Source organism: Teleopsis dalmanni, chromosome 1, assembly GCF_002237135.1.
Source record: "Teleopsis dalmanni isolate 2A chromosome 1, ASM223713v2, whole genome shotgun sequence".
Lineage (NCBI taxonomy): Eukaryota > Metazoa > Arthropoda > Insecta > Diptera > Diopsidae > Teleopsis > Teleopsis dalmanni.
In genome coordinates, this window is record NC_051846.1 from 101,742,982 (window position 1) to 101,752,981 (window position 10,000).

A 10,000-nucleotide genomic window follows, 5' to 3' on the forward strand; every position below is an offset into this window, starting at 1 on the left:
TAGGCAAATGTATTTGTGCCAAATTGGATGCACATTTTTTAAACATAGTTTCATTAATATTGTTATTTTGTTGTTGTAGACTTAAAACCTTATTTGAGAGATTTGCACATAACTCGAGCCCTTGAAATTGAATTCGGTACTAAAAAGGTATGCACATTTTTTAAACATAGTTTCATTAATATTGTTATTTTGTTGTTGTAGGCTGTTATAATTTATGTACCAATTCCACAACAAAAAACTTTCCAAAAGATACAAATTATTTTGGTGCGTGAACTTGAAAAAAAGTTCTCTGGATTAAATTTATTATTTATAAAAACTTCTTGCGAATGCTCCAATTTACTAACAACACATGTTAAACTAACAGATCACAAACACTATTTTCATTACAGCTATAATTCTTATACTTCACACTGTTAAAAAAAAATCTGCACCGATATGTTAATTATGAATAAAATAAAAATTCCTTTTACTGTTTCAGCAATCATTACCGACAGCGTCGATAATCTAGATGTTACTTACACTGTCGATAACGAAAGTAATAAATCCATAAAATCCGTATAAACCATAAAATCCGTACATAAAATACTTAAAAAAAGCATAAAATCATAAAATCATAAAATACAACAATAAAAATATATAATAAAAGCAACTACTACGCAAGAAACATAACAAAAAAATAAAAATATTAAAATTACAATTAAAAAACAAAACACTCAATAAACAAACAATAGAATTATAAAATACACAATAAATATATAAAACAACCAATAAACATATAAAACATTCAAAAAAAATAAAAATTACAATAAAAATTTTAAATATACAATTAAAATACATAATAAACAAACAATACAATTATAAAATTAACAATAAACATATAAAGCAAACAATAAAAATATAAAACATTCAACAAAAATTGTTGTGCAAGCGATGTTTGCAAATTTTCTTTTTATCTTCCCTTTCTGTTAGCAGAAGTAGCCAATTTCCTCAAAGAATTACTATTTTGAATCTTAAATTATTATTTGTTAATTTCAGAGCTACCTCAAACAAAATAAATCAAAACTTATATGCTTTGTTAACTAAAAGCCTGCAGTAAATTATTGAAATCCAATGCATTTAAAAATGTACGCATGTACATGTAAATGAACTGCGCATGTAAAACAAAATTTTTGAACGTGCAGCCAAAAATTGCGACATCAGAAGCACATTAGCCTATACGATATCTAGATATACTATAAAATATTATTATATATTTACATAGCTTCCTTAGCAAAAAAAAAAAAAAATTGATTTTAGAATGACTTTAAAAACTTTATCTAAAGTACATACATATATATTTGATGCATGAATCAAACCTTTTTAGTGGTTCATTGAATTCTTTTTTTATAATAAAATTATTTGCGAATTAATTTAAGGATTAAGTTTGCAGAAAAAAAGATTTTTTTTTCTTAATAAATTAATAATAGTAAATAATTACACAAATTTACCGGCTAAAAAATTCTTTTATGAGTTCATTTAATTTTTATTTCGACGAAATTCATCGGAATACTCTAGAAATTCATTTAAATCAGTGTCAAAAATGTCTTTAAAATAATTATTTTCTATATATGAAAGTTATTTTCTATGTAAATTGCTATAATTTTTAATTTTATTAAATTATTACATTAGTTTTGCTGATATATAATTAATATATAATATATTTTTGAGTTAATTGAATTTTATTAAGTAAAAATTCATTTTCCTGCTTTGCGGGTTTTACTATTTACGTATATTAATAAACTGCAATTAAAAATGATTTAATTCATAAAATTGTAAAAAAATTTAAAAAAAATAATTTAAATAATTTAAATAATTTATATTTATACATGTTATATAAAATTTAAGTATTTAAAAAAACTAATAAGCCGAAAAATATATCAATTAAAGTGCATTTCCACAATCCACATTCATTGTGCAGTTTTATAAACTGTAAAACTTCTGCATAACATTTTATTTGTTATTCAAAAGAGAAGGAACGCATATAAATCATACAGTTACTATACTAAACAATTGGTGAGAAGAGCATTGTGGATTGTATTGCATACAAGTTTGCTAATACAATCCACACAAACTGATTTATATACACGACTTCTCAGTGTTTCAGTTTTATTACGTTTACAGCGCTTGAACAATACGGTCGAGATTTGTAGTTACGGAAAAATTTTCAGCGAAAATTGAAAATTGTGTGTGAATATTTAAAAATAAATACTTAAAACATAAATAAATTTGAGTTTATTTAACAATAATTATTGTTTTTATATTCCAAAATAAAATTAAAATTTTGTGATTTTATTATATATAACAATTTGCCGCTAATAAAACTTGCAGCTGACAAACTCTTTTTTCGGTATGTTCAGTGTATAAAACTGCTAGAAACGTACAGAAAATAACAAAATTCATACAATTAAAGTTTGTTTCTATAACATTCGAACATTAAAAGTAATATTTGGAGTATAAATATACAAGTTTAATTTGTTTATTAATAAATAAAAATTAATATTAAAATTTTCATTTATATATTTTTCGAATGTGAGAATGCAAGTTAAACAGCAATTTTTTTTTTATTTTCTCATACATGCTTCTGCTGCATGTATGTACATATGTATGTACATATTCTTGCGCATATGTGCCAGTGAGACAAAAAAGTGACCATACAATTTGTGAAATTTGTTTAAAGGCATAAAGCCAAAAACATATGAAAAATAATATTGTTGTATTAAGAAAAAGCAAAAAATATAAAAAATAAAAGCAAGTAAAGGAGAAACAAGTAAACATCTGCTACAAATTTTGCCTGGTTGATTCCATGTCGTCGTCGTCGTCGTCGTTGTCGTCGTTAAAGTGTTTAACAAGACGTTTCGGTAAATTTTTAACTTTCCTAAGTTTATTAAAAACAGAATTTAAAAAAAATTTAATAAATAAGTAAATGCAAAAAATATTTAAAAGAAATAAACTCAAGTAAAATAGCTAAAGAAAGTTTGACGTCTTGTCTTTCGTTCGTACGTTCGATTATATATTGTCGGTTTTTCATATTGTTTTTTTATGAGGTTTTAACTGTTCCTCGCTTTTGTTGTCTTCTTCGTAAATCGTCAGCGCTATTACGTCTTCTTCGTCTCAACTTGAGTGAATTTTTGCTGAAGCTGCTGGCTGGAGCCAAATTACTTTCTGCAACTTTTAGATAAGGTACGCGTAATATAAAACAAAACTTAGTTTTGATTATTAAATATAATTTAATTTTTTGTCGTCGCTTTTAAATTTATTTTTTTTGTAGCTAATATTTTTAAATGTTTTTTTTTTTGTTTTTTTTTGTCTTCTATAAATTTACTTTCCGAAACTTTATTTACTTTTCCGTGATTTTTCTCTGTATGCATATGTATCATATATATGTGTGTTTCTACGTATGTATTTATCTTATACTGTAGAAAATATATTTTCTTGCTTAATTTTTATTCATTCTACTATTTGTTCTCTCATAAACATACACAAACATAATTTGATGGATTTCATCATAAATGCAATGTTGTCACATTTCTCAAAATACTTATATATGTGCAGAATGTTTAAAGAGCATATTACATTTAAAAAAAGTTTTTAGTTTTATTAAACCCAATCATTAACATCTATAAAAAGTTTCTTTTGTTTACATTTGCACACGTGCGTAAAAGCTTTAGTAATTATTTTTTTTATTATCTATTTTGTATAACATTAGTTTTTGTTTAGTGTTTTTTTTATTCTGATCACAATAAAAATTTTTCATTACTATGAAAAAAAATACGAAACATACAAATTAAATAAAAACATTCTCTTAATTCAATATGTCTAAATAATAATAATTCATTAAACAGAATAATATAACAAATTTGCATGATTTGCATAAGGAATTATTTGAAAATAATTTCTGTTGTAAATTTTTGTTGCATTTACCATATTGAGTGGTGCTCGTGTCGGTTATCTTCATTTCTTGAACTTCGAATTTATTACTACATTTTTGGTTTATCATAATCAAACGTAACTGTAAATAAAGAAATTTAACATGAATCGGACTAGAAGAAAAATTGAACGCCCAAAGAATCCCTACTCAACCGCTAATATATTTTCGAGATGGAGTTTCTGGTGGATGAGAAAAATATTTCATAAGGGTTTGCAAGGACCACTTGAAGAGGAAGACTTATATCAGCACCGTAAAGACTTAGATAGTGAACGAGTAACTACAAAGTTTTCGTAAAAACAAGACGGTGCAATAATCCGTTCGCGTAGTTTAACTGCTGTGTATTTTATTTTAGAAGATTTAGTGTTTCCAGCAGAGATCGTAGGCAAATGTATTTGTGCCAAATTGGATGCACATTTTTTAAACATAGTTTCATTAATATTGTTATTTTGTTGTTGTAGACTTAAAACCTTATTTGAGAGATTTGCACATAACTCGAGCCCTTGAAATTGAATTCGGTACTAAAAAGGTATGCACATTTTTTAAACATAGTTTCATTAATATTGTTATTTTGTTGTTGTAGGCTGTTATAATTTATGTACCAATTCCACAACAAAAAACTTTCCAAAAGATACAAATTATTTTGGTGCGTGAACTTGAAAAAAAGTTCTCTGGATTAAATTTATTATTTATAAAAACTTCTTGCGAATGCTCCAATTTACTAACAACACATGTTAAACTAACAGATCACAAACACTATTTTCATTACAGCTATAATTCTTATACTTCACACTGTTAAAAAAAAATCTGCACCGATATGTTAATTATGAATAAAATAAAAATTCCTTTTACTGTTTCAGCAATCATTACCGACAGCGTCGATAATCTAGATGTTACTTACACTGTCGATAACGAAAGTAATAAATCCATAAAATCCGTATAAACCATAAAATCCGTACATAAAATACTTAAAAAAAGCATAAAATCATAAAATCATAAAATCATAAAATACAACAATAAAAATATATAATAAAAGCAACTACTACGCAAGAAACATAACAAAAAAATAAAAATATTAAAATTACAATTAAAAAACAAAACACTCAATAAACAAACAATAGAATTATAAAATACACAATAAATATATAAAACAACCAATAAACATATAAAACATTCAAAAAAAATAAAAATTACAATAAAAATTTTAAATATACAATTAAAATACATAATAAACAAACAATACAATTATAAAATTAACAATAAACATATAAAGCAAACAATAAAAATATAAAACATTCAACAAAAATTGTTGTGCAAGCGATGTTTGCAAATTTTCTTTTTATCTTCCCTTTCTGTTAGCAGAAGTAGCCAATTTCCTCAAAGAATTACTATTTTGAATCTTAAATTATTATTTGTTAATTTCAGAGCTACCTCAAACAAAATAAATCAAAACTTATATGCTTTGTTAATTAAAAGCCTGCAGTAAATTATTGAAATCCAATGCATTTAAAAATGTACGCATGTACATGTAAATGAACTGCATGTAAAACAAAATTTTTGAACGTGCAGCCAAAAATTGCGACATCAGAAGCACATTAGCCTATACGATATCTAGATATACTATAAAATATTATTATATATTTACATAGCTTCCTTAGCAAAAAAAAAAAAAAATTGATTTTAGAATGACTTTAAAAACTTTATCTAAAGTACATACATATATATTTGATGCATGAATCAAACCTTTTTAGTGGTTCATTTAATTCTTTTTTTATAATAAAATTATTTGCGAATTAATTTAAGGATTAAGTTTGCAGAAAAAAAGATTTTTTTTTTCTTAATAAATTAATAATAGTAAATAATTACACAAATTTACCGGCTAAAAAATTCTTTTATGAGTTCATTTAATTTTTATTTCGACGAAATTCATCGGAATACTCTAGAAATTCATTTAAATCAGTGTCAAAAATGTCTTTAAAATAATTATTTTCTATATATGAAAGTTATTTTCTATGTAAATTGCTATAATTTTTAATTTTATTAAATTATTACATTAGTTTTGCTGATATATAATTAATATATAATATATTTTTGAGTTAATTGAATTTTATTAAGTAAAAATTCATTTTCCTGCTTTGCGGGTTTTACTATTTACGTATATTAATAAACTGCAATTAAAAATGATTTAATTCATAAAATTGTAAAAAAATTTAAAAAAAATTATTTAAATAATTTAAATAATTTAAATAATTTAAATAATTTAAATAATTTATATTTATACATGTTATATAAAATTTAAATATTTAAAAAAACTAATAAGCCGAAAAATATATCAATTAAAGTGCATTTCCACAATCCACATTCATTGTGCAGTTTTATAAACTGTAAAACTTCTGCATAACATTTTATTTGTTATTCGAAAGAGAAAGAACGCATATAAATCATACAGTTACTATACTAAACAATTGGTGAGAAGAGCATTGTGGATTGTATTGCATACAAGTCTGCTAATACAATCCACACAAACTGATTTATATACACGACTTCTCAGTGTTTCAGTTTTATTACGTTTACAGCGTTTGAACAATACGGTCGCGATCTGTAGTGTACGGAAAAATTTTCAGCGAAAATTGAAAATTGTGTGTGAATATTTAAAAATAAATAGTTAAAACATAAATAAATTTGAGTTTATTTAACAATAATTATTGTTTTTATATTCCAAAATAAAATTAAAATTTTGTGATTTTATTATATATAGCAATTTGCCGCTAATAAAACTTGCAGCTGACAAACTCTTTTTTCGGTATGTTCAGTGTATAAAACTGCTAGAAACGTACAGAAAATAACAAAATTCATACAATTAAAGTTTGTTTCTATAACATTCGAACATTAAAAGTAATATTTGGAGTATAAATATACAAGTTTAATTTGTTTATTAATAAATAAAAATTAATATTAAAATTTTCATTTATATATTTTTCGAATGTGAGAATGCAAGTTAAACAGCAATTTTTTTTTTATTTTCTCATACATGCTTCTGCTGCATGTATGTACATATTCTTGCGCATATGTGCCAGTGAGACAAAAAAGTGACCATACAATTTGTGAAATTTGTTTAAAGGCATAAAGCCAAAAACATATGAAAAATAATATTGTTGTATTAAGAAAAAGCAAAAAATATAAAAAATAAAAGCAAGTAAAGGAGAAACAAGTAAACATCTGCTACAAATTTTGCCTGGTTGATTCCATGTCGTCGTCGTCGTCGTCGTCGTCGTTAAAGTGTTTAACAAGACGTTTCGGTAAATTTTTAACTTTCCGAAGTTTATTAAAAACAGAATTTAAAAAAAATTTAATAAATAAGTAAATGCAAAAAATATTTAAAAGAAATAAACTCAAGTAAAATAGCTAAAGAAAGTTTGACGTCTTGTCTTTCGTTCGTACGTTCGATTATATATTGTCGGTTTTTCATATTGTTTTTTTATGAGGTTTTAACTGTTCCTCGCTTTTGTTGTCTTCTTCGTAAATCGTCAGCGCTATTACGTCTTCTTCGTCTCAACTTGAGTGAATTTTTGCTGAAGCTGCTGGCTGGAGCCAAATTACTTTCTGCAACTTTTAGATAAGGTACGCGTAATATAAAACAAAACTTAGTTTTGATTATTAAATATAATTTAATTTTTTGTCGTCGCTTTTAAATTTATTTTTTTTTGTAGCTAATATTTTTAAATGTTTTTTTTTTTGTTTTTTTTTGTCTTCTATAAATTTACTTTCCGAAACTTTATTTACTTTTCCGTGATTTTTCTCTGTATGCATATGTATCATATATATGTGTGTTTCTACGTATGTATTTATCTTATACTGTAGAAAATATATTTTCTTGCTTAATTTTTATTCATTCTACTATTTGTTCTCTCATAAACATACACAAACATAATTTGATGGATTTCATCATAAATGCAATGTTGTCACATTTCTCAAAATACTTAAATATGTGCAGAATGTTTAAAGAGTATATTACATTTAAAAAAAGTTTTTAGTTTTATTAAACCCAATCATTAACATCTATTAAAAGTTTCTTTTGTTTACATTTGCACACGTGCGTAAAAGCTTTAGTAATTATTTTTTTTATTATCTATTTTGTATAACATTAGTTTTTGTTTAGTGTTTTTTTTATTCTGATCACAATAAAAATTTTTCATTACTATGAAAAAAAATACGAAACATACAAATTAAATAAAAACATTCTCTTAATTCAATATGTCTAAATAATAATAATTCATTAAACAGAATAATATAACAAATTTGCATCATTTGCATAAGGAATTATTTGAAAATAATTTCTGTGTAAATTTTAGTGTTTGCATTTAACCGATTGAGTGGTGCTCGTGTCGGTTATCTTCATTTCTTGAACTTCGAATTTATTACTACATTTTTGGTTTATCATAATCAAACGTAACTGTAAATAAAGAAATTTAACATGAATCGGACTAGAAGAAAAATTGAACGCCCAAAGAATCCCTACTCAACCGCTAATATATTTTCGAGATGGAGTTTCTGGTGGATGAGAAAAATATTTCATAAGGGTTTGCAAGCCACTTGAAGAAGAAGACTTATATCAGCACCGTAAAGACTTAGATAGTGAACGAGTAACTACAAAGTTTTCGTAAAAACAAGACGGTGCAATAATCCGTTCGCGTAGTTTAACTGCTGTGTATTTTATTTTAGAAGATTTAGTGTTTCCAGCAGAGATCGTAGGCAAATGTATTTGTGCCAAATTGGATGCACATTTTTTAAACATAGTTTCATTAATATTGTTATTTTGTTGTTGTAGACTTAAAACCTTATTTGAGAGATTTGCACATAACTCGAGCCCTTGAAATTGAATTCGGTACTAAAAAGGTATGCACATTTTTTAAACATAGTTTCATTAATATTGTTATTTTGTTGTTGTAGGCTGTTATAATTTATGTACCAATTCCACAACAAAAAACTTTCCAAAAGATACAAATTATTTTGGTGCGTGAACTTGAAAAAAAGTTCTCTGGATTAAATTTATTATTTATAAAAACTTCTTGCGAATGCTCCAATTTACTAACAACACATGTTAAACTAACAGATCACAAACACTATTTTCATTACAGCTATAATTCTTATACTTCACACTGTTAAAAAAAAATCTGCACCGATATGTTAATTATGAATAAAATAAAAATTCCTTTTACTGTTTCAGCAATCATTACCGACAGCGTCGATAATCTAGATGTTACTTACACTGTCGATAACGAAAGTAATAAATCCATAAAATCCGTATAAACCATAAAATCCGTACATAAAATACTTAAAAAAAGCATAAAATCATAAAATCATAAAATCATAAAATACAACAATAAAAATATATAATAAAAGCAACTACTACGCAAGAAACATAACAAAAAAATAAAAATATTAAAATTACAATTAAAAAACAAAACACTCAATAAACAAACAATAGAATTATAAAATACACAATAAATATATAAAACAACCAATAAACATATAAAACATTCAAAAAAAATAAAAATTACAATAAAAATTTTAAATATACAATTAAAATACATAATAAACAAACAATACAATTATAAAATTAACAATAAACATATAAAGCAAACAATAAAAATATAAAACATTCAACAAAAATTGTTGTGCAAGCGATGTTTGCAAATTTTCTTTTTATCTTCCCTTTCTGTTAGCAGAAGTAGCCAATTTCCTCAAAGAATTACTATTTTGAATCTTAAATTATTATTTGTTAATTTCAGAGCTACCTCAAACAAAATAAATCAAAACTTATATGCTTTGTTAATTAAAAGCCTGCAGTAAATTATTGAAATCCAATGCATTTAAAAATGTACGCATGTACATGTAAATGAACTGCATGTAAAACAAAATTTTTGAACGTGCAGCCAAAAATTGCGACATCAGAAGCACATTAGCCTATACGATATCTAGATATACTATAAAATATTATTATATATTTACATAGCTTCCTTAGCAAAAAAAAAA